Genomic DNA, 27,525 nt, shown 5'->3' on the forward strand with positions numbered 1-27,525 from the left:
AAAAGCAAAAGGTCAGGCATTTGATATTATATTCTAAGTGAAAGAGCAAAAAAAAAAATACATGTAGACATACATAGAAACATATGTGAACCCTGGTTCTTTTTTGTGTGGGTGGCTTTCTTCAATATTGTTCTTTCTTTTTTTTTTAAATTTTATTTTATTATGTTATGATAGTCACCATACAGTACATCATTAGTTGGTTCTTTCTTTTAAGATTTTTATTTTTAAGTAATCTCTACACCCAACATGGGCTCGAACTCACAACCCTGAGATCAAGAGTCACATGCTCTATCGACTGAGCCAGCCAAATGCCCCAATGAAAATTGGTTCTTAAGAAAGTGATCTCTGGGGCACCTGGGTGGCTCAGTTGGTTAAGCGACTGCCTTCGGCTCAGGTCATGATCCTGGAGTCCCAGGGTCGAGTCCCGCATCGGGGTCCCTGCTCAGCAGGGAGTCTGCTTCTCCCTCTGACCCTCTTCCCTCTCGTGCTCTCTGTCTCTCATTCTCTCTCTCTCAAAAAATAAAATCTTTAAAAAAATAAAAAAAAAGAAAGTGATCTCTACATCTATAGCAGTGTCTCTTCAAACTTGTTGAAAACGCAGGTGCCTAAGCTTAAATTATGGAATGAGTAAGTCACAGGGATGGAAGGCACAGCATAAGGAATACAGTGAATAGTGCTGAAATAATGTCGTATGGTGACAAGAGTGGTGAGCATAGCATAATGGATAGAGTTATCGGATCACCATGCTGTACACCTGAAACTGATGGAACATTGTCAACTATACTTCAACTAAAAAAAAAAAAATGTACATGCCAGAGCTCCATCCAAGATCTGATTAATCAGAATTTGTGTTTTTAGCAAGTTTTCAGCCACCTTACCACACACGAAAGAACACCTTACCTATACCATTCCTTATTTTAAATAATTATGCAAGCCTACATGCATCTGTAATCAAAGAAGTAGAATTACGATTTACCTGTTTGGAACTATTCTGTTCCCTCAACGTGAGGGAGGAATGACTCATCCTTTTAGGAAACTCATGCGTCTCACAGGCACTAAAACCATTTAATCTTGTGGACCAAGGTTAACCACTACAGACAAGAGAACCAAATCAATTATTGGTTTAAAAGATAAGACACTTCAGTATTTTCTTGGCATTACTGTAATGTTTGAAAGAGAACCCTGCTTCTAAAATGGCATCAATTTAGGGACAGCCCTTTGGCTTTGCACCAGCCAGTGCTATTGTCTATATACATGAGGTACTAGGTGCCAAACCCTTGGATTACCATGAGGAGTAGGATATGATCTCCACGTGAGGAAAGCCATGGTCTGTTCTTCTTCTTTTTCTTCTGTTTTTGGTCAGAGAATGTGATGGCATTTGATAAAGGTACGTAAATACTATCAGATGAGCACAGTACTAGAAATAGTCTACAGGGACTTTGGGAGCTGAAAACCTTAGCATATCCGGGAAGGTTTCACAACAGGCAGTTGCTTCTGAGCAGATGCTGACAGATGGGAGGGATGTTCTTCCCCAAGGGGTCAAGTCGAGGAAGGGAAATGCAGGCAGAGAAACTCACAATGGTCACAGCCTCAGGGAAACACTAGTCCCTGAGTTTTCTGCAAGGGCTCCTAGGACCCAGCCTTTTTTGTAAAACTTGGATAGCCTGACCAAAAGAGTCTTTACAGATATCAGATCTGTACCATTTGTGTGTGAATAGGAATACTATTCCTTCAAACATCAAAAAGGAAAATTAACCCAAATAATTTTGTTTCAAATCAGTTAGCATCCTCATTTATTTTGTCTTGATAAAGAAAAAAGCCTATATTTTCTTTACATTTATGACATTACATTTACAAAAAGAGACATCTCAAGACATCCTGTATAAATTACTAAAAGAAAAAAAAACATTATATTATAATTAGGTTAACTCTATCCCCTCACACCTCCTTCTAGCCACCTCCTTCCCAAATAGATCACTGTGTAAAAAGTAGCAGTTATTCAAAACAAAATATGTCGGTGTATCTTGCAGCCAAAAGAAATGGATCGACAAGACACAACGATAGGAACAAACCTCAAATTGATAAATTTGTCCAGTAAAAAAAATGTAGCCTGAGCAGCTTGTTGATCATTTTAAACGTTAATGGTAATATGCTTCTTTATTATTGAGATATTTATGACTAATGGTGTGATACTATTTAAATTTACAACATTCATTACTTTCAGCTGTTTTTCATCATTAGGAAAAATAATTCAAAAGAAACTTCAATATTTCCCAAGAGTAATGTATGAAACAACACCAGAGTGCTATCAAGCACAGAAGGCCCCTTCCACAGACCCAGTTCTGCCAAAACCAGGCCCTTGAGAGAAGACTTTCTCTTAGTAATTTCTTGGTTGTATTCAGATTTCCAAAGACTTAAAAAGCACTCTTCTAATTCCTCAATTTAACTTGGTATCAGAATATCATTAGTTCCACTGTAGTTATGATTAGTAATATATAAAGGCTACATTTATGCCCCATGTAAAGGAGGTCATATGACCAAAGTGATTTTTCCCCTTGAGTCTATGGGTGACTCAAGAGTAACGTAATGTTCACATTTTATAACAGGAAGTAGAAAGTTAATTGATAGCTATTTAGAGCCTTAAAAAAAAAAAAAAACCTAGTTAGATAATGAAGAGTTACTTTGTATAAGATTAAAAAGATCATGGAAAATAATTTCTTAGGACTGACTTCCATATTGGTTGTTGTGCCAACAGACAACTGGCGCTAATTTTTTACTTAAACTAAGTCACTGTAATTCCAAGTCAAAATGTTTTCCATAATTTGATATTGGCTTCAGCCTTTCACCTCCTTGAATTGATGGGCATGAAGGTTCCACAGGACATCCGTTCTATTTTTTTCCCCCTGCTCTAAAAAGATTTTAATGTTATGTGAAGTCAGGGGTTTTATTTTATTTTTGTTCTGTTCTACATAATCCTGTCTTTATTCATGTGTATGGATGTGGAAAGAGCTACATTCATAGCCATGCTTATCTATAAACTTATTGCCTTGTTCATTCAGAATAAGATTAAAGAACCACAGTTTTTGCTACCAGATACTTAAGCAGTAAGCAATGTACTAATTTGAGTATGCACTATTGCCAAAATTAATATGTACATAACAAATGAGATAATTAAATTTAGGTCATCTTGGCCTTTTAAGAGGAAGGGCCCTCACTCTGCAATGATCATTTAATCAATGAACTGTCCCATGTTTTATAGTCATGAATAGCTAACTAAACTGAATGTAAAGTACATATCTACAGAATCATGGTGACCTAAGAAGGCAGTCACCAACAGTCTGCTGATAAGATGAAACTCATTTTCTTAACTAACAATAACAATAAAATACTAAAATGAAAATGGCTGAAAACTGCAAAAAGGAGGGGAAGCATTGACAGAGAGAGCTGTAGAAGATAATGCTTGATCAGGCATCCTTCATGGCTCTTAGGAGAGATCACTGAGCTCAGCTCTGGAACATCCAGAACTGTATGGGGTGACTTATTCTTGAATTTGAGCCAAGTGTACGTGAGGGACCGTGCCTGTTTCTATTTTGCAAAAACAAGAACAAAAATGAAAGAAAACAAAAGAAAAGAAAAGAGAGTGAGAGAGGAAGGAAGGGAGAAAGGAAGGAAGGAAGGAACCTGAAATTTAGGGAAAAGCAAAGGAAAAAAACAACAGTAAGTGAGTGATCAGTGATCCCTAATACACCCAACTTGGCACCAGGAAAATGGTTGTAATAGATAGTAAACATTTTGTCAAAAGAGACTGTTGTGGTTGACTACTCTGCATTGTAAGCCTCCCAAAACTGTGGCTTGTAAGAATTTGTTATGGACCACACTTCTGTAAACTGACAGCACTCATCAAGACTCTTACTTAGGGACTCTCCTGAAATTGCAGTTGGATGTTGGCTGGGACTTCAGTTACTTCAAGTCTTGACCCAACTGGCTGTCCAGGGTGGCTCCCTCATGGTTGGCAGCTGTCAGTGGGGATGCTCCACACATGACTTCTCTATGTAGCTTTGGTTTCACATTGTGTGGTGGCTGGGATTTTAGAGGGAGTGTTCCAAGAAGCAGCATTCCAAGAGATTCAGGGGAAAACTAAGAAATCTAATGACCTAGCATCTGAAGTACCAAATCGTCATCTTTGCCACACTGTATTGCTCAAGCAAGTTACTAAGTCCAGCCTAAATTCAAGGAAGAGGGAAAAGAGGACTCTATCTGGACACAAAGCAGCAGGTGCATGTAGAGAGGAAAGGAATTGATACTAGCCATCTTTGAAACTCCCACAAAGGCACTGTTTCTGTCTTGAGCATGCTAAATACAGTCTGTAGATCCTTCATGATGGGTGTGGATTCAATGCACATTGATGTGGCCACTAATTTTGATCTCAAAGGGAACATAAAAATGAGATCATGTCACCCATCCATTTAAAAGTAACCAATACTTCCATTATACTGAGAATAAAATTCACACTTCTTACGGTCTGCAAAGCCCTCTATGGTTTGCTCCATTCCAACTTCTCTGACCTCCTTTCCTTAAACTTTTCCTTGCTCACTTTGCTATAGCCATGCCGACTTTCTTGTTTTTCTTCCAACAATCCAGGCTCACTCCCACCTCACAGCCTTACCTGCCCTCAGATCTATATACATCCCATTCCTTCACTTCATTCAAGTTTCTGTGCAAATGTCTCTTCAGAGAGGGCATCCCTTAGCCATCCCCTTTAATTGATCACACACTAAGATCCACTGACTGATCACCATGTCATCACTATCTGGAACTACCTTGTCCATTGGTCTATTTAGTTTTGGGTGTCAGGCACCAGACTATGATCCCCATTAGAGCAGTGGCCTTAACTGTCTTACCCACTTCCATAGCCCCAGAAGAGTATCTGGCACATAGTGATATTCAATACATATTCAGAGCATCCTTCATGGCTCTTAGGAGAGTAGTACATATCCAGGCTTGGTGTATGAATAAAGGTGTAAGTCATGTTCAATTTTTCTTTTTAATTGATTATAATTAGCAATAACCTAAATATCCTTAAAAGTTATAAGAGCCTTATGTATAATTCATTCAACCTTCAATTTGACCTTTGACTATTCACATGAAATATAATCTAGAAGGAAGAGAGTCATATTTCTTAACTTACCTTTATACCTCTCATCTATTCAGGAGTCATCTCTTGCAGCCTGTGCTTTGTTTCCATTATGCTACCCAAAATAAAACAAAATATTTTTCTGCCCTTCTCTTTTTCCAATCCAATATGGTCTTTAGGAAACTAAGGACAGAGGGCTTAAAGAGAGAAGATAGGTAAGGTAGCATTTCACTACCTTTCAAAATTATTTATTTATTTATTTATTTATTTTTCGATCCCATATTCCTCTCTCTGCTCATTATTATATCTCTGGCATCTGTTACTATAAAATCTACATTACTGCCCACTAGACTACTTTACACATCCCTTTGAAAACTAGATTCTCTCCCTTCTCTCTCTCTCCTTCTACGTTTCTGGAATGCTCTTTCCTCCTCTGTTCCTCCAGCAAAGTACCTCTCATCCCTGAACACTTATTTCATATATCTGCCTGTCTGGAAAGACTGACACTAACCACCATCTCCACTTCCCATTTCCTAACCCTTCTGGATTAGGTCTCCATTATTAACTGCGCTACAGTGAGGTAAGTCTTGTCTCCTCATCCAGCTGAGCTCCTTGGAAGCATTGATGTCATCTTGTTAATTTCTAGAATATTATTGCCAAGTCCAACACCTGACACATAGTACACTTTCAGTAAGTACTTACTGGATTGGATCAGTTTACATTGCCACAAAGTAAAAAAGAGAACAGTGGGGAATTAGGACATTGGGAGAAAATGTCAAGGGGCTAAGAACACACTGGCCTCCTCCTTTTACACACAGTAATTTTATTAGTTCAGGCCCAAATGTGCTTTTCCAGAAATGTCACCATTGTCTAATATGTTAAGAAAAGAAACTGAAACTGGAGTTATTTAGAGCACAGGCATGAAATCAGGCATTTTTACACTTCTTTTCTGCCACACCCACTCCTCCTCCTCTTGTTCATTTGCATTTTTCTTGCTCAGTCTGTGTGGGTTGCAGGTGCAGAAAATAGGCACCAGGTGCAATCTATAGAATTCTATGCTATCCCTGATGAGAGGCATCTATCCATGTATTCTTGTAATTGTAAATTCTCTTTTTCATATCTATGTAGATAGATCTACATTTGTGAAATTATATCTTTTGTGTGTGTGTGTGTGTGTGTGTGTGTGTGTGTTTGGAGGTGTCTTTCATAGGCATACAGAAATTGGATGTGATATCCATCTCCAACACATAGAGCTGTTATTGGCAAGACAAGCTTTTACTTTAAAAAGGGAAGAGATTGATACTGCCTTTCAAGAAATTATATCTCTTCAAAAACATTGCTAACATGGGGCTTTTCCACTTTTTTAAAGAAAATGAAAAAGGAAACAGTCTGCTAGCAAGCTAGTTAAGTCTTACCCTGTTCACTGCATACAGAAAGCAATTTTAAATAGTCCCTAAGTAAACTTCAGTTTAGCACAGCCATTCATCACCCTGTTAATAGCACTAATATGGGCCCCCCTTTGAAACACCCCTGTAATTGACACTTTCTATGTGGGGAAAGATAGCACAAGCCAAAATAACAGATTTTGCTCTGGCACAATGCTTGTAATGCTTGTGAGTATTATGTTATTTTACAATGTGGCTTGATCAATAATTGTTGAACAAGGTTTTCTACAAAGTCTGAAAGATTTGGGTCAGCTGGTGGTAAAGGGTGGTGGATGAATTAAGTTAATGGAAAGACAAAACTAATTAATAGTAGAAATTATGACTTTGTGATAGTTTGGAAGATTGAGGATTGTGCTTTCTGGTCCAAGATTTCCTATGAAACGCAAGTGGCTGATTAAGAAAATACATCATATTTCTCTGTATGCATGTGTCTTCATTGAAAGGATAAAGCTGGTGTCAAGTTTCTTAAATGCCACAGTGATAGAAGTTTTAATGTGTACTACAGAAGTGTCAGACTGAATCTGGCATTAATCCTTTCATTTGCAGAAAGAACACAAACACCCAGTCCCCCGCCTTGAAATGCCCACCACTTCCATTGGTGCATGTCTGTTAGAGGCCAAGACAAATGTACCACATTTCACTGCTTCTCAGCTATATGGCTTACTCTGTAATCTAATGCCAACTCCCATAAAATTCAAGCTGTAGCAAGTAACCTTGCGCAGCAGGTCATTCACATAGCTTTGTCCCTTTGAGTTTATGGGAAACAGGAGGAAACTCGGTAGTACATATCCAGGCTTGGTGTAGACCATCAAATCACTCTCCTTGACTAATGGTAGACTCTTGGTCGTCATTTGCAAAAGCCAGTTCTTAGGTCAGCCAGGCAAAGAGGCTTCTAATAGATTTCTTGATGTCTATTTTTTTTTCATACTTGACACCCATGAGAAATATTTTCTTTTTTTCCTAAACTTACATTTAATCTGTGCCTCAACTGTTTCATCTACCACACCCTGCCTCATATAATATCCCTTATATCCCCTACTAGACTGAAAGCTCCAAAAGGGCAAGGTGTTTGTCTAATTCAGCTTTTAATGTACTAGCAAATGCGAGGATACAATGCATGGCACAGTGACTCCATATTCATTTAACGAATGTATGAATGAATAGATAATTTTGACAGACTGCATGGCATGCTTTCAATTTGTAGAAAACCAGATATAATCGGTTCATGCTTAAAGTTATATTGAAAAATAGTCTAATTTTAGTCACCTGATTTTGTGACCAAAGGCAAATCTGTAAAACATAAGAAGCCAGAATTTATACACTTCGTATTTTACCATACTCATTTAAGAGAAATTCAAAATTATGTGATAGAGGTACCAAATATTACTGATTGTCACACTGTTCTTGAGAAGAATTTTCAAATAAAATCTGCGCTTAGCAACAAAAAATAGCAAGATTGATTAACTGAGTCTGCCATTGGCACAGGGAGAAGTAGAGACATGCCTCTGAAATTTCAGATCAGATTCAGATAATTTATATTTAAAATAATGAGTTGGGGACCACAGAGGCAGAGTCATCTTCCTAAAGTCATGTATCAGCAGCCAGTTGTTACCAAGGCTCTAACCAAGAACTCAGTTCTTAACACCCTAGGAAGGGCTCTTGGGAGAAAAAGTTGAGTGAAGAAGATTCTGCAAAATTCCTCATCCAACCCAGGAGAAGCCAAACTTCTAACCTTGAGCCCCTAGCCTGCCCAGACGTTCTATGGCTGTCACACCCAATGGATACAAAACTACAGGGGATGGAAGTGAGACAAAAGCACTGGAGTGGAGGAGCAGGACTCATCCTGAAAAGCCTGAGCGTTCTGATACAATGAAGACTATGTTCACAGGCACAAGAGTCAATGGGGGAATCCTCAAGGGTCCTCCAAATACCAGCATGTCTCCATGGTCAGCTTCTAGAGGAGCACCAGCAGCTACAGGGAGCTCTCCCTGGTGCTGCCACAGCATAGCGCTAACCCCCAAATTCAGCACCGTTTGCTACTCTGACTCTAATCTCTCTTTGTAAGCCTAGTTTCTCAGATACAAAACCAAACCAAACCTTGTTTGAAAATGTTTTACTATGGAAAATTTCACACAAATTAAAAGTATGGAGAGGAGTTGATGGAATCTCTTGTCCCCATCCTCCAGTGTCTGTATTTGGTCATCATGCCTGATCGTGACTCCCCAGTCCGTCTTACTATGTTGCCATGTGTGATCAATCCCCCAGCCTCAGCCGCTAATTTAGACTGATCCAGGCCTCTGTGATTCACCATGACCTTCCCAAGATTTATATCCCACCTCAATCCCAGACCAACAGGCCATAGCTCCCGAGTCAGTCCATTCGTTCTTTTGCTTTTTCTCTATTTAGTACCTTTTAGATACTCAGGCACTGTGCTGATGATCAGAGATGCAACAGTTGATAACTCTCAGCTGCAGTCCTGATGGAGATAATGTATGATGCAAGAGAGGTCTATCTGTCTGCTAAAGGATGTTGGGAAGGAGAATGTAGGTCTTTTCCACGATGGCTGAGACTGGAACGTAGTAGCAGAGTCGGGACTGAAACCTAAATCCAAAGGTATTGCATTTCTATGATATCAATTATCTCTGAGAAGCACATAGGTACCTGTTACTTACTAGCCTAAAATGCCATTGAGCCAGTATTCAGAATGAAATGACTACCCTTTTCATGGGACACTGCACAGGAATGAAGTACACCCTCTAAAGGAGAACAGTGGAAAATAAGTCCCGACTACAGTAGAATCGGGGGGGGGGGCAATGTGAGAGAGTGGGATCTTCACACAACGTGTAAGCGGTGAGGGTGATAAGTGCAGGGAAAACCACATGATGAGTCCCTGAGAGACAGGAGTTCTAGTATTGCCTCTGCCTAGAATTAGATGGTGACCTTCAGCAAGTAACTACTTTTCTTTGGATCTCCGTTTTTTTTCTACTGTAATACAATCTCTAAGATTTCTAGTAGGCTGATCTTAAGGCAGCACAAAGGGCTGCCACCACCTCATGGCTAGGATTACCTGTGTGCTGTGACCATTCCACTGGACTCCACTTCCTGGGAGCTGACACTAACACATATTATGGGGCTTTCCCCAAAGGGTTGCCGTGTAATTCCTCATAACTACATCATGCGTTGTGACTGTCAGAATTCTCTCTCACACTCGTCTCTTTCCACTTACACAGCTAGCTGAAGCAGCTATTCATGTTCTCATGTTCTTAGAAGAGAAAACAGAGGCTATGACCCCCACCCAATGCCACTTGAAAGGCAACTGTCTTTTCCACTGCTTCTCAAGGGCCCACGTAGAATCTACTTTTCTGAAATAGATGCCAGCCAACCACTTCTGCTTTCTTTTCTTTTTCTTTTTAAAATCTCTTTGTTAGATCTGATGCTAGAAAAGGACTGGTCAGGGGTATGGATAAGTATAGATGCATCTCATGTTCTGACCAAGATAGTGCTTGAATGATTGTATATGAAGAGTCCTTTTAATCACATTTTAAATATGCTAAAGACCTATTCAGTAGAGAAGACTTCTGTACAGTGAATAATAATACCTCGTGGCGCCTCCCACCCCCAGTAATTTGTTCTGGAAACTCACATTTCCTCTTATAATGTGTACTGAAGTAGAAGCATAGCTGCATCTTAATGAGACCCACATGGTCTTCCTGATGAGAACATCACTTCTTTGGTAATATCCTGCTGAATTTGGGGGTTCAGAGATGAAGCAAGCACATTGCTTTATTTAATGTCTCCTTCCTGCTGGAACACCTATTTGGAGGCCCTGTATTTCCTGGCAGCTGTGCTGTTCTTACATCATTTTAAGTCAATTAAAATTATTAGTGTAGTTTTAATAGCCAGGGTTCCCTGAGGCCAAGTAACAAACGGTGCAATTTGAAGAAAATTGAATAAATAAAATAAGGAGGAGACAAATGAAACAATAGTCCAAGAAAGGAATGAGGAAAAAAATTAGTCTAATAGCAAAGCCATCTACATTAAATATAATAATAATAACAATAATAATAATAGTGCACCATTTGAAAAGCTAGCCAGTACACAGGATAGAACCAGACTTAAAAAATAGATAAAACTGGTTGCAGCTGATGATGCTGTGATTTCAAGGACACTGGGATGACCCCCAGAGGCCACCCCATCTTCAACAGCCTCGCTGGCATTGGTGAGGATGTGAATGATTCTTCTATCCTCTAAGTTACCCCGTGGGAGGGACAATGCATGCATTGTGCTTTATTTTTAAGTTATACAGGATGGACAGGATGTTTTTTTATTTATAAGTTTATCACTTCCATTTTGCTTGTAAATAAGGCAATTGTACCAACTTATTTGTATGACCTCTCAAGTGCCCATAATGTCACAATCTCTGCTTCAAGAAAGGAGTCAGTAGGGACATGAAAATATATATACATTTTTAGGACATGAAAAGGGGAAAGGAAAAACAGATTGGGGCAATGAATTTATGCAGATTGAAGCAGATCTCAGTAGTGGGGAGAGTAGTTAGGGTCCTGGGATAAGAGGTTTTCCCAAATGTCACCAGAATTACTTGCTGGCTTTTAAACTTTGGACAAGTTGCCTAGCATCTGTGAACACCAGGCTCTAAAAAGTGGGGTTAAAGGAAGAATCTATTTTCGGAAGATGTTGGGATGATTAAACGATATCATATAGGCAAAGTACTAAACACAGGGTCTGAAATATGATAAATGCGCAATAAAAGTCAGTCATTATTACCATTATAGCTTTTTACTCAACAGTGGGGAGAATTCTCGGGACTAAGGGAAAATGTACAGAAGGAAGAGACTAACAATCTTAGAGGCCACACTAGTGATTTTCTGTTTGTTGAGGTCTAGGCGACCTTAGCACTCTGCTATACATAAATCGTATCAGACAAAATTTCTTGAGAGCTTCATTTGTCCTGGTTACTGTTTCACATGCTTTCTATGAATTTTCTCACTTAATCCTCAAAATGACTACTGATAGATGCTATTACTACATAACCATTTCACAGATCAGGAAACCAGGACATGCAACATTTAAATATCTTGTCCAGGATAACAGAACTGCACAGCTCACAAATGGTAAACCCAAGATTCAAACTCTCAACACAGTGTGCCTGTGTATCCCTTGCCCCCTGCCAGTACATCCCATTACCACTCACATTGGCTGTAGCTCAAATGGCTGATAGAGGTATCATGGCCTATTCAAGCTGTCCCACATAGCTCTGGATTTGTGCAGAGTGTGAACCCCAGCGTGGGGAAGGAGAGCTATGTCCATTGAGAGGAGGCAACTTTTTCTAATCCACTGGCCTGGAGGGGCCAGTGTTCTCCAGTTCTCCTAAGAGCCCTCCCTGGGCCTACACTGCCCCTTCTTCACATGTCCAGCACACATTCAGCCTATAGAGCTAGGCTCAGCCCTCTCATCTATGGCCAGAGTTCTGTTCTCCAGGCGGAATGCCCAGAAAAGACTAATCATCTGAAAACGTTGACCATGGGAACGGATGCCCTGGTGTCACTTGATCAAAGAAGACAGAGCTGTTAATGTACCGGAGCACTCTCGTTGCGGAAATGAGTCACTCCACAGAGCCTGGCTGCTGCAACATCATACGGAAAATGTACCCAAATTCAAGGGCCACTCTCAAGTGGAGGAGAGCTCGGCAGATGGCCAGGAAAAGGTGCAGAGGGTGCCAGACTCCTCATACGAGAATGGCTTCACAGTCAGGCCTCTCACTTAACTGTCTCTCCTGCTTTCTCTTTTTAAAGCTATTTTTCCTATTGTAAATAATCCCATTAAATGAGGACCATTGTCTCTCCTCCCACACAAGAGGCCCATTCAGAGCCTTGAGCAGCAATGAAAAGTACACACAATCAAAAAGATGAGGGGTGTGGTGTGTTCCATCAGGAGGGAAGGAGCAGGAGGAGAAGGGGAGGAGCTGGGTTGAGTAAGGAAAGGCCCAGTGTATCAACCTGCCCAGTCATTTGGAAAATCTCTTGTGAAATCTCTCCATAGTTAATGCTGGCTACAGGGGGAGGATGGGGGGCATAAAAGGGAAGATAGATTTAGGGTGCAAGACTTATACTTTCGAATATCTCTGGGAGTCAGACAAATAAGCAGGACGATAAGTGATGCAAACAGAAGACCAGATTGGGCGACCAAAGGAACACATTTTCTGTAGTCTTTAGCATAAAGATACTATGCCAATTAGCTTTAGTTTTCCTGGGCAGCATCAGAATGAACTTCTCTGCCATTACACAAGGTAGACATTTCATAAGATAGGCAATCAGCTGATCTTAAAAAAAAAAAAAAGATTTTTTAAAAGGCTAATGAGAAAGTTTGAAGTCCTTTTAGGGGTAGATTCTTGACAATTTTATTTTTATTATGTTATGTTATGTTATGTTAGTCACCATACATTACATCATTAGTTTTTGATGTAGTGTTCCATGATTTATTGTTTGCATATAACACCCAGTGCTCCATGCAATACGTGCCCTCTTTAATACCCATCGCCCGGCTAACCCATCCCCCCACCCTCCTCCCCTGTGAAACCCTCAGTTTGTTTCCCATAGTCCATAGTCTCTCATGGCTCGTCTCCCCCTCTGATTTCCCCCCCTTCATTTTTCCCTTCCTTCTCCTAATGTGGAACATGAGGATTCTTGACAATTCTTACAGTTATCTTTTTACAATCAGGCATCAGCACCAGATTGGCCAATCACCAAATTTTTCTCTTTAATTCTTAGAACACAGCTGATACATTTCAAGGAGAGGAAAGAATGAGTTAAGGAGTTAGGAGAGCATGCTGATTAATACAGAAGACCCTGGAAACAGACCGCATGGATTCAGATTAGCTCTATCATTCATTAATGTGTAACCTTGAGGAAGTTACTCGACTTCTCTGTGCCTCTGTTTCTCATATATAACTTGGAAATAATAATGCCAAGTACCATGGAAGATTGTTGGGAAGATTAAATGGGTTAACAGAGGTGAAGTACTTAGAATTCTGAGTGGCTGGCACATCATTAGTGCTCAATAAATGCTTGGCGTTATTATCAAAGAATCACTGCCAACTGGAGGGCCAGCAACTCCCCCATACACTGTCACCTAAGATATTCCACGAACAGATAAGACATGCAATGGTTCTGAGCATGAGTTTATCCCTTTTACATGGTACCATAAATGCTTAAGATTTTGTTCAGAACAAAATGCAAATCATACCTGTCTACTCTATGACCCTGAAGCATTTGAATGCAACTTGTCACCCAGGTTGGAAACAAAGGTGCTGGTCATGAAATCTTTATTCACTCTTTCTGCTGTTTAACCAGAGTTATCGTAAGGAAACATTGAATCAGATGGTCACCCCAGGCCCCATTTTTTGGAAGTTTGGTAACATCTGATCAATGACCTTGAGAGAAAGCAAATGAGTCCTAATAAAATGTCTGTGAATCATACACCATCATTCTCTGAATTTCACCCCAAAATCACCAAGCAAAGCTGAAAGACTATTCTTTGCTGACATCCCTGAGATTATGAATTATGCTTTAGTGACTTTTTCCCTTTGAAAGTCATCTTTCTTATAGTTTTAATGCAATTTCCCTAAGTACAAATGTTTATCAGGCCATGGTGAACACCATCAGTCATGAGATTAAATACGACAAGGATGCTACTTATTCAGGCTGCTTTCTGTGCGAGATGATCTATCTATACCACTGGGTCATGTACTCATTGCTCAAGCTATCTCATGGATGGTAGGGCTAACCCCCTGTACTGCTCACATATTTTTAGATTGCCTTGAGTGGACCAAGTGGACCAAATGTGTTAAACCCATCTAAATTATTACACATATGAAATGAAAGCTAAAAAATCTCTACATATTGAAGCCTGTAAAGTTGCTTTAAATGTGGATAGAAAAAAAAAGGATGAATCTCAGAGCAACAAGTTTTAAATAGTACAATACTGCTCATTCAGATCCGTTAATTGGAGAGCGAAGACATGAATAAAAACATTTAGTCCAATCCCATAGTAGTGGCTCTCAATGGAAAAGGTCCAGCCCCTGAGTGTGCTTTGGAAGTTTGCAGGGGTAATTTTGGTTGCCCCAATGATTGGGTTGCTACCGGAATTCAGTGGGTGAGATCCAAGATTGTTAAAGCCCTGCATTGGGTGGACAGTCTGACACAATAAAAAGTTGTTCTACATCCCTCATGACATTTTTTGTATCCCACTGGACATCCACATATACAAAGATCTGGTAATGTGTTTGGCATGTTATTCCTATACCAGTTAGTGTTATTTCCTTCTTCCTGCCATAATATGCTAATAAATCTAGTCTGTTATTATGTTGCCTAATGCTAGTTTTTAGTTTAGTCTTTGCTTATACCTCTGTTCTTTCATTTTCCTGTGTAGCTTGACTGGAATGGCTTCTGATCTTTTTACAGCTCTTAATCCAGAGTTAGTCATTTTAAGTGGGAAAAAAAAATCTAATTCATCATCACAACTTCTAGTACAGTCATGCCCAAGATTTTTCAAACTGAAATACCCATTATTTTATTATCAGTTGCTTTCTTTCTATTTCTCCTTCAAAAAGGACATTTTATTAAATATTTAAATTATATGGGTGCCTGGGTGGCTCAGTCATTAAGCATCTGCCTTCAGCTCAGGTCATGATCCCGGGGTCCTGGGATCAAGCCCCGCATCAGGCTCCCTGCTCGGCAGGAAGCCTGCTTCTCCCTCTCCCACTCCCCCTGCTTGTGTTCCCTCTCTTACTGGCTCTCTCTCTGTCAAAAAATAAATAAAAATCTTAAAAAAAAATATTTAAATTATATGTGAAGTCATATTTTATATTTATGAATTTTCAATTTAGAATAAGAAGAGCATACTTATACATATATTATACAAATACTTTATAAATTGTTATGTGTGTTACATATATTCTGAAATATGTCTTATGTTTTATATATATTTATATGTCATATATAAATCATATAGTATAAGTTCATACGTTACATGTTATAGAGCTATATGCCATATAGTTATTCATATTACACGTGCCTGGTATGTTTTTTGTTACATATGTTATATGTTTACCTACTCACATAAACATGTTACATATATATGTATATATTTGTGCACCATGTACACATGTCTTTTAATGCATAAGTATATACATATCATAAACATGCCATGCTTGTTACATGCATTTTACATGTATGTATGAGTTAGCATCACAAATGTGTGCACATGCACACATGTGCTATACAGGTATGTGACGTAGATTATTTAAATACATACATATTGTGGACTTCACACATGTACATGTTTATGGGTATAAGTGCTTTGTACCTTCATGTTATATATGTTTCTTATATTCATCTTTTGTATATTATGTAACATAAAGGGAAGAATACCTAGAACACATTTTTTTTTGTGATAAGGAGATACCCCATGAGGATAAAGTAGCTGGAGAAGCATTGCTGTGATGTTTATTTAGTCTAATCTCTCTCTCAAATGGGCAGTGATAAGTTCTCAACTTTTAGCAAACCCATTGTATTTTCAGGGTCTATTTCAAATGAGATTCAACAAGTCTAAAAATATTTGAGAAGAAAAAAACAGCAATTATATGAATGAGGTAATACAGTACTTACTGATTCATCAGCATTAACATGACCAAAGCCGTGTTGGAAACTAGAACGTTCTAGCCAGTTTGCTTACATCCCATCTTTTCCCATTTGTAGGTCTGAGCCAGAGGCAAAAGGCCCAGAAATATCCATGACTCTCATTTGCATTTTCATATTTGCACATAATTCAATTTCCTATATCCAGCTAAGGCTAGCATTAGAAGCGCCCAAAGACACAGAGAAAGAGCAAGAGTTAGAGAAATTAAAGATATAAATTCACTGAAATATACTGGAGGAGGAATACGCCCAGAAGCCCTCGTGCGAGTGCCAGCTCATATAGAGTCTCGCCCCCAATCTCCTCAGAAATTCTGTCAGTTGACAGACACCATGCGGATCTTCCACCTCTTTATCTTGGCACACAAGTCACTGCATTATCATATGCAAGAAACTAATTCCTGTTCATACGGCTTGATGCTAAGTGTGATTCAGATATTAAACCATCCAGTGGACCAGTAATTCTCCTCTATGAGTCAGCCCTGAGGTTGGCAATAAATTGTCCTCTCAGGCTTCATCTGGTAACAGAAAATAGGATTTCTAGGCAGATCACTAAGGCTGAGGAAATCTTTGAGTCAAGTTGCAGACTAGTCAAAGCTATAAGATACATTCAGGCCTAGACCTATTCTTTTGCCTGGACTTTTAGCCTTAACTAAGTAGAGATTTTGCATTCCAAAGGCTTAGGGAGGGCTTGTAGGTTGAATTCTACCCTCCTGTTGTCCTGGTTCTCAAAGGTATCCTTGCCTAGAGATGACCATAGCAAGGAGCCTGAGGAGAAAGACATTATTATTATTTTTATGTAGGCTCTACGTCCAGTGTAGAGCCCAATGTGGGGCTTGAACTCATCACCCTGAGATCAAGACTTGAGCTGAGATCAAGAGTCAGACACTTACCCAACCGAGTGACCCAGGCATCACGAGAAAAACATTATTAAGAACTGCTGAAGCTGGATGATTAATCATTAACCTGAAATGATCAAACCCTTAGAGGATGTCAAATCCTTAGATCACCCACAGTTAGCCTTTCAGGCAGTCAAATAGACAATGAAGGGCCCAAAGAGAATGGATATATCAACAAGTTCTTTGATATTTTACTGAAAGCAGAGATCCCACCCTTATGAGCACATCATGACCACGTTAAAGTCCTAGCATTGACCTGTGTCCATTGACCTGTGTCGTCCCAACTGTTCCATGACTCTGCATTAGTCTTAATGCTTTTCACAGACCATTTTGACCCACTGGAAGTGGCTGCCTGTAACTCAGCTGAGAAGAATTAGAAGCCTGAACCTAAACTCAGGCTGTACAGGTGTGCACGTGTGTGTGTGTATGTGTTGACGTGCTATTCCAGTGATATTGATATCATATATCCTTATATATGATATATAGGGATAGCACCTTCCCTTCCTTTTCCTTCACTCATAGAGAGGATATAAATAAGCAAAAAGGAAATACAACCCATCTAATATCATAGGTTACTGTCTGACTGGATTCTAACTCTCAGTTACCTAGAGCTCTCCTGGTTCACTTGGCAGTGTGGGCCTATGGAAGACAGTCTTGCTGCCAGAGGTGGACGTGGCCAGGAGAGCCATAGGCAGGGGCTGGGGGGCTGATACTCCATGTGGTGGGACCATGAGCCCAGGGGAGAGGAAGGATCCAGGTGGGCTTTCAAGTACATGTTTCCTTCTTGTGTTCTATGTTTTGTAGAAATTGTCAGTTAAAGTGTTTCTTTCTGCTTAAGACAGAACAGAAACAGAGACTGTGCCTTAATTAACTTTGTATCCAAAAACTTCTGTGGAGTACCTGTCAATCCATAGGCACTCACTCAATAAACAGTCCTTGTCTGAATGAACACATAAGTAGATGACTGGATGTCACTGAGCCTCCATTTCATCATCAGTAAAATGGGGATAATAACACCATCCTCGGGTTTATGTGAGCATTTTGTATTATAATATACACAAAGTGACAAACTCATAGAAGGTACTCAATAAATATTAATGCCCATCCAGTGCCCCTTCAACTTAGGACCTGATGGAAACTAAGGAAATGGTTGCACCTGGCCAAAGAAATATGCAGATTTCAGTGCAATATTTATCAAGCACCATTACCGTCTGGTATGACTTCAGGTTCTTGAAGACCTGTTTTTCCCCTCTGACCCAGGGACATATGTGATTTAAATGAGTATGGTCACTGATGTTAGAATAAGTGCCTACAAAGATTTATTTTTACCATTTGTGTATATGAATTTTGTTTTTGCCTCTGGATACCCTCATCTTCTCCAGTTGTGCCCAGATACTCCAACCTGATTCCCTGTTTTTCATTGGCTATTCCAAGTCCACTTTTCACTCTTATCCGTCCTTCGCTGCCCAAAGACTACATCAGTGGGCTCCCTTGCTGGCTTCTGCTGGTTGCATTCAGCCAAAATAGGTAGGGGCAGGGGTGTGGATTAGGATGGCACTGGCAGGGGACTGAAGGATGATGACAGGATGGGAGAGAGTGGTGTTCAGGTGTTTGTTCCCCAAATTCTCTTCCCACTGCCATGGTTGCGGGTTCAACCCCATGCCAGGTTGACTACCTGCATATACCAAAAGCTACAATGTCTGTCATGCTGTCTTTTATGTAGGTTCTGGTAACTGCTCACTCCTCTTGCCATTCAACTGAAGGTTGGTAATGGCTCCCCGGCTCTCACTTGGCCCTGAGGGGCTGTGGTATCTCTACTCCTCTTCTCATCTCTGCAAATAGTCTGCAATAAATTAACCTCCACTGCAGCTTGTGTGTGCTATCTCTTCCTGTTTCTACCCTAATGATATAGTATCCATGCGTCTGATCTTCTAACTCTTTTTTTAGACAAAATTCTCTTTTTGAAATATTTCATCAGTATAATGATTATGGTAGGCAAAGCAATGGTCCCCAAACGTGTCTAGCTCTAATCCACAGAATCTATGAACATATTACCCGACATAGCAAAAGGGGCTTTGCAGATGTGATTAAGGATGTGGACGCTGAGATGAGGAGCTATCAGGGATTATCTGGATTGGCCCAATACAACCACATGGGTCCTTAAAGAGCACAGAACCTTTCCTGGCTGTGTTCAGAGGGAGATGTAACTATGGAAGAAAGGTCATAGATACACAACATTGCATACATCAAGGAAGGAGGCCATGAGCCAAGGAATCTAGGTGGCCCCTAGATGCTGGAAAATGCGAGGGAATGTGTACCTGTCCTAGAGCCTTCAGAGAGCAATGTAGCTCTGTTGACACTTTGACTTAAGCACGGTGACAACTCTGTTGAAACTCTGACCTAAAGAACTTTAAGATAATCATGTTGTGTTGTTTTAAACTACTAAGTTTGTGATAATTCTCATGATAGCAACAGGAAACTAATAACACAGTACAAATCCTCCTTGAGATCCAGTCCAAGGATCTCCCTCACTCAGGAAATGATGATCAGTCACACAGGTACCTGAAAAATACTAGGTGCCACTAATGAAGGGGCCAAGAAAAAACCAATATGTGTAAAATTTGAGAGACATTGGAAACTCCTCTGTCAAAACATATCTCCCCCACTGTGTATGGAACAGCACTATTACACAGTTCATTTTCATAAAGGTAATACTCTCTATTAAAAGGCAAACGCCTCTGAGAAAGTTAGTGTATTAACACTTACCAGTTATTAGCACCACAGAGAGAGGTCGATGAATGTATAAATGTAAACTATTACTGTTATTAATAAGATTCACTATAAGAATAATAAACATCTTTTTCAGAGAGGTAAATGCCTTGGAGTAGGCTCCTGGAGGAATGTGATCTAGAACATGCATGATTGCATGGAAGGAAAAGTCAGGTCATCTTAGGGAAAGTGGAACACCGTCATGGGAGGGAAAGATGAGGGATGAAAACAGAAGAGATTCCCAAATTATGAAAATGGAAAACCTAGAAGCTGGGAGGGGGTGAAGGAGTAATTTAAAGAAGAATAGAACACACAAATGAGGGTAATGGGATCAGAAATAAAACACATTTGATTTAAAATTTTGTCTGGGTCTGTCCTTGGCAAGAGTAATATCTTCTTAACAGCCCATAAAACCCCCTCTGTTGCACCCACATGTTCCTGTGTTATGTTGTTTATTCAGCTTGATTTGACCCATTTATTCAACAACAAAAATGTACTGTTACGTGTTCATCGATATGTTAAATGTGGACATTTTAGAAATAAAATGGAACACAGTCCCCACTCTCCAGATTTGCTCTAGCAGAGGAAAGAGCATGTGGGTCTATGGTAAAGAGATAGAAAAAGAAAGTGGGGAGGGGATGGGGGCAGGAGTTGAGGTAGGCAAGAGATTCATACCCATGCAGGAGGGAAAATCTGAACGGTGGAGCTGTGCTTCCCATCAACCCTTTGCTTGCGGCAACATGGGGGCAAGAAGACAGCATACAGGATACTTAGCCTTGAGAAGAATGAGGGCAATCTGCTCTAAAGAGCAGGTTGGTGACAAAATTTGAAAGCCAATGTTAAGACCCTTCAAAATTTTTAAACATACTTCCCAACAGAGCATTCTAAACCATACCACCCTCTCATCTCGAAGTTCCACTACCATTTTTCAAGTCCACAAATTAGGATTCAGAATGCTGACTTTCTCGCAACACTTGGTAAACTTTTAATGGATGGATCAATGGATGAAAAGACTATAATCAGGAATTCTAATTAATATTAGTAACTGCCTTAGATAAAAAAAGACAGTGACTCTAAAAACTCACTTCGTGTTTTTGGCCCTTTGAGGTGCTAACCTCTTGCTTTGATTTTCATAGAAAAATAGTATCTCAGTGGGCTTGCACAGACATTGCCACAGGCTGGTAAGTTCAAAATGGACTCAGAAACCTGGGAAGAATTTCAAGAGATCACCTAGTCCCTTCTTTTTATGAAGCTGGAGCTAATAGACAATTATCTGTATGTAAGAATGTAAATAAGCATTAGACTACAACATAGAACACTAGCATTTTTCTCTTGATGTTAACATGGCTCAGATTTGCTACAGGATCTGTGTACTTTTGAAAGCCAGCACATTTGAAGATCAAATCTCATCTAGTGAAACAGGGGGTAGGGGAGAAAGTAGAACAAGAGTTAAGAAAGATAGGAAACCAGGGCACCTGGCCGGCTTAGTCAGTGGAGGGTGCAACTCTTGATCTCAGGATCATGAGTTCAGGCCCCATGACGGGTGTAGAGATTACTTAAAAAATAAACAAAAATAAAATTATATATATATATATATATATATATATATGAAAGATAAGAAACCAAAATGGATAGAGTGGACAAAGTTATGACAAGCCCTCAAATACGTAACTTCTTTCTCTAATTTTCAGAGCTTCAAACCTTCTAAATATCACACATGAAAATGAGTATCTCCTCATTGCGTTATTGGGGAACACACATTTCTTTTCATTATACTTCAGACGTTATTAATTACGCTGGTGCAATGTTATTATAAACTGTTGTTGATTATCTGACTTTTCTGGGCATGTAAGTGATGCCAGAATGTCAGTTTTATATTAAAAAGATGTCGTTTGTGAAAACTAAATGCAGAAATAAAGTATGTGTTTAATTAAGGCTTTAATCTTCCCTGAGTTCATTTTTTAGAAAGAGGGGTGGAGCCCTGGATGCCTATGGGCTTGATAATATTTTCCTAAAATGGTTCGTATTCCTATAATAAGTATTAGTAAACATCCGTTTGTGTTAGTAATTAGCTTTAATGGCTTGATGTTATTTTACCTCTCTTGATTGTATGTTTCAGTCCAGATACTTATAAATGGTGCCATCTATATATTTTACTGAGTTAAAAAAAAAGCCAAATATAACTGCCCATTTAGCAGACTCCTTCGAGCTGAGAAGAGAAGGAAGAGAATTTTAAAAAGTGAGAAAGAAAGAAAGAAAGAAAGAAAGAAAGAAAGAAAGAAAGAAAGAAAGAAAGAAAGAAAGAGAGCCAGGGAGCTGGGAAAGGAGAAGAAGAAAGCCACACAGTGTTGGATCAAGGCCAGGATAGGCTAATGCCAGGCCCCACATGTGCAGAAGGGGGCTCTCTGGTCTCCCAGTGACTAACGGCCATAAGCGGAGTGGTTGAGACAGACTAAAGCTTGAAGCTGGCTCTTCGTGTGGGGAAGATGAAGATAAAAGGAAATGTAAGAAAATTAAGCCCACTACTGAAGGGTGTTTTCTTTTACAGGTTTCCAGGGAAAGTTTTTTTCCACTTAGCAGCCCCCATTAGTAATGAAAACGTATCCTGCATTTCCCCTTTGGCCTTCCGTGGTTCAGTCCTGTGAGGTTTCCTTTTCTCTCTGCCATCCCTCACCTGAACTACACACCACCTGGGGAGAGAGTGGGGTGGCTCCTAGAGAGCAGGTCACTGCTGCTGGGGCTGGGGTAGGGGTGGAGGCCCATTTCCCCTCCTGTTTGTAGAAGAAGGGGCAAGAGAGTAGGAGAAAAATCAAATCCAGGGGGTTGGGCCCTGGTGACTTTGAAGGGTTGAATGTGGCTGGTTTCAGAAAAACAAGTTCCTCTATCTTTTGTGAGAATAATCAGCAGGTATTAAAAAAGAAAAAAAAAAAAAGGAATCTCTTCCAAAATGGGTCAAATGTTGAAATGGTATAAAAAATTCTATTTTATTCATTTTTTTTTGTTCCATCCGTGGTCCTGGAATGCTTGCTGACATCGCCCCACTTAGGTTTCAGATTCAGAGAGTGCCCTTGAGTTCTAATGATAACTGTAATGGTATTTTGTGGGTTCCCCACTGCTTAAACAAAGACAGAATTTAAAATGCGCCTCAGAGCATCAAAAATGGATGTTAGAAAACATTAATATTACTATTTTTATCACTATTTAGGGAGCAGTGCTGGAAGATATTAATATTACCATGATCATTATTGCGGTGAGATAACGAAGACGCGCAACTCCATGTGGCAAAGAGATTGCTGAGGAGGAAGAAAATGGATGAGCCTATTTTTCTCGAAGTTCTTTAAATCAGGCTTAACTGGAAAAACAACCGCGGTGGCTAACAGAGTCAGGAGTCAGGGTAATTAAGTGGGTAAATGAGGCCCGTGTCATTTGAATTTATGCGTCTTCCTTCATCCCTTTGTTTGCTCTGCCTTTCTCTTCACTGGGTCTCCACTGCAATGTTGTTTATTCATGGAGGGCATGCCACAGTTTTTAATACTGGGGGGAAAATCTGAAACCCTTCATCCGACTGGCCAATGTGTAGACTAGGGAGAACACAGGGGGATCAAAGTGATATGAAGACAACAGGGGTTTCATTAAAATGTTCCATACTCTGCCTGAGGACAGAGCAGTGAGAAAAGCATGAAAAAAAAAATCATCTAGCCCAAACAAGTTTAACTTAAAAAAAAAAGCAACGAACCACCTGTGGTCTCCTTGGAAACAGGCAAGCACACCCTCCAGCCACCTTTTAATGAAACCCCAGAGCCCCTTTATTAATTTATTAAAGAATCTATTTTCTGAAGATTCATAAACCACATATAACTCATATTCCAACACATCTCTACTATGCTAATGGAATGCACTTCTATGAATAATTAATTATTTAATTAGTAATAATTAGAGGTTGTTGTATAGGTCAAACCATTGGACTGACAGCATGCTATTGTCAAAATGTCACTTAAATTAACGGAACAGCATTGAGACACAGAGTGATTCATCGTTTAGGGTAGTTACTTACCTACCCGCTCCCTTCTCCACAGAGGTAAGTGGCATTTTAAGATGTATAGAACTTGTAAAATGGAGCATTTAACATTGAGCATTCTGCAGAAAGTGCGTAGCCTTCAAGACTTGGTTAGATGCATGGGACAGGGTGAGGTAAGTCACTGAATTTGTGACATCCAAACGCTACAGCCAAGAGTACATGAGTTAACACCATTTACATACACTTTCTAAGGCTCTTTATATCACTGGAACTAAACGCTCATAAAGATCAATATGCTCAAAGTGAATAATTGTTTGAATACACTTAAGTACATTTGTTGGGGAGCTCTGGTAAAATAAGTCTTAGCAATGATTTTTCTAAAACAATCTAGTATTATCGTGTCACTGTCCAGTGCTGTGCCAGATCTTCACACCAGCTCCCACCTGGCATCCAGTCTGGACAGAGGTACTAGGTCCTCACCAGACAGATAAGCCACCTGAGAACAGATCTTCCTGAGCTGGGAGCCAGGCTTTGCACTTGCTGGCCCTTTCTCTCTAGCCATGTCAAACAAGCTCTTGAGGTCCCACTTTCCTCATTTATCACATGGAACCCATGATAGGGACTACCATCTGAGGATTCAGTGAGATGGCCCATGTAAAGGGCTGAGCTAAACACCTGACTCACGATGAGTTCCCAATAAATGATAGCTATTGTTATTTCATATTTTAAAAACCACTTTTCTACACACAGAAGAATGTCACAAGTCAGACAAGGTAGACATTTATGCCCTTATTATTCAGATCAGGAAAATAAGCCAGGGATAATATCCTTGATTCTCTAAGCCAGAGGTCACAAACATTTTCTGTACAGCCAGTTAGTGAATGTTTTTGACTTTGTGGCCCATGTGGTCTCTAGTGAAAAAGACAGCCACAAACAATATGTAAACAAATTGGCATGACTGTGATCCAATAAAGCTTTATATACAAAAGCAAGGTAGCAGACTGGATTTGGCCCCTGGGCCGTAGTTTGCAAACCCCTGGTCTAAGCCATGTTGGTAGCAGGTGGCACATAGGAAGTGCTCCATGAACTGCAGTTGGACAAATGAAATAATGAATGAATAAATAATCCAGGACGAGACCCCAGGTCTTTTTTTTTTTTTTAAAGATTTTATTTATTTATTTGAGAGAGAATGAGAGATAGAGAGCATGAGAGGGGAGAGGGTCAGAGGGAGAAGCAGACTCCCCGCTGAGCAGGGAGCCTGATGTGGGACTCGATCCCGGGACTCCAGGATCACCACCTGAGCCAAAGGCAGTCGCTTAACCAACTGAGCCACCCAGGCGCCCCCGAGACCCCAGGTCTTAATCTTAGTGCCATACTTGGCCTGGACAGCACCCCTTTAATTAAATTTACAGTAACTTAAAACAGTGAAATTTACATTTTGATTTTTATATGGAAAAAAGTACTTGTGAGTATGCTGAGGTAGACACTTTTTAGGGGAATCTCATAATGGAAACGTTTAACAAAGGAAATAGACTGCTAAAAAATATGTAAATTTTTATAGACTTTTAAACAAATATGTATAATCTCCATATTAGCTTCAGCTTAGAGCTGATGGATGGCAGAAAATAGAAGACTCTGCCTCCTATCTTAAAAGAGCATAATTAATTTCATTCAGCCTTCTCCTGGTCTTCCTCCAAGGTGTAGCAAAATATCCAGAGTAGGCTGGAGGAAAGGAATTTAAAGCAGTGTTGTGCCCCTTTTTGTCTGATTCTAGCTGGAGCCCCAAACTCTTCTTCCTTGTTTTCCATCCCCTTGTCCTCCATGATCCTGCCCTTCCTCATGGTTTCTTCACAGCCTCCAAGATGGAGAGGTGATGACCTCCTTACGTAGGGAAAGTCTCTGAGGATGTGAGCAAAGCCCTTCAATTATTCAGTCAAAAGAATCTTGTCAAAGCTCTAAAATAATAACAGAGCATATAGGGAATGACCCATAGTATTTCATGGAATTTTATAAATACAAAGATGCAGCTGCTACATGAGCTGCTACAAACGAGAGAATATTTCTGATTGAAGAAGTCAAAATGAACTGGACAACAACATCTAGGAGTCAGAATCTACTCCCAGAAGATACTTCTGGGAATTTCCATGTGATTGTTGAAAATTTGAGCCAAAAAATTGTAACAAAGGATATCAAGTCATCCTTTTCCCCTATTGAAGGAATGCCAGATACCTGGGTTATTAGAGATATAGCAACTGGAAAAATCCATTGAGCTATCTACTCTTGAGCTATCATTTTGTATACTTTACAATTAACTGGATGAAGAAGATGCACTGCATATGTATAGGATCGGTGATGAAGTAATTGTCAGGTGAGTTCACTGGGCCATACAAAAGCCACGTGCACCTAAAGTACATAAAAATACAACCAAAAGCAGTTGAAAGTTGAACATCACAAATGTAGTGGCTTAAAAAGTCACACATTTATTACTTCATTGTTTTTGTGATTCAGGAGCCTTGGCACAGCGAAGCTGTGTCCTCTGCATAGGCATATAAGGCAGCCAGGTCTGGGTTCTCACCAGAGACTCAGCTGGAAAAGGCCCCATCCGTGCTCCCCACATTCAATGGCAGATTCCATTTCCCTGTGTCTCCGGCATGCATAAAATCTTGCTTCTTCAAAGCCAGCAATGGAGAAACACTCTCCAGCAAGTCTGCCAGCAAGACAGTCTATGTAACATAGCATAATCCCATCAACCTTTGCTATTTTCTGTTGGTTAGCAGTAAATTGCAAGTACTGCCCACACTCAAGGAGAGGGATTTATACAAGCTTGCGAATGCCAAGAGTCAGGGATGATGGAGGACACCTTCAAGTCTGTCTGTCATGAGTGTGTTATGTTTCACAACAGAAATATACTTTGAACATGAAAGCCTTGGATCTACTGGCTTTGTAACCCCAGGGAAGTTTCTTAACCTCTCCAGGACTCATGAAAGTTATAGACAGTAACCCTGAGTTAATAAGGTTGTTGCATCTAAAATATAATAAACATGAACATGCTTTGTAAACACTAATTTTAGTGAACATGAATTAGTCAACCGGGTCTCCCCTTTTCTTTGCATTTTCTTCTAGCCTACATACTCTTCTACCTATATTTTCATTAGGCCTAAATCTCTATGATAACTAGTTTCTGAATCCAATATCTGAGGAGACTTGAACTTAAAAACCAGGGGAATATGTCTGCAATCCATACCAAAGTATGAATAAGTAATTCTGAAAGGCAGGGTTTTCCCCTCCAGAGCAATTTTGGGTAAGTGGTATCAGCCCCACGTTTCTCTTCCTAGGTGGTCAGTTTTGGGACCCATCATGTGGCAAAGGCCGGTAACTCATTGCTACAGACCCATGCTTCCCTTGTGTGGGGTGGAAGTGTGGCTGGGTAGCAGCCTGGGCCTGGGATTAAATTTTGCAGCCCTGCCTTGTATCTGGGCAGAACGCTGTGGCTGGGTGCTGACCAATGTAACGTGGGGGGAAATGATGCACATCACTTCCAGGCCAG

This window comes from Eumetopias jubatus, unplaced genomic scaffold (genome assembly GCF_037043125.1).
Source record: "Eumetopias jubatus isolate StellerSeaLion01/CBP00866 unplaced genomic scaffold, mEumJub1_p1.0 scaffold_6, whole genome shotgun sequence".
In the NCBI taxonomy this organism is placed as follows: Eukaryota; Metazoa; Chordata; class Mammalia; order Carnivora; family Otariidae; genus Eumetopias; species Eumetopias jubatus.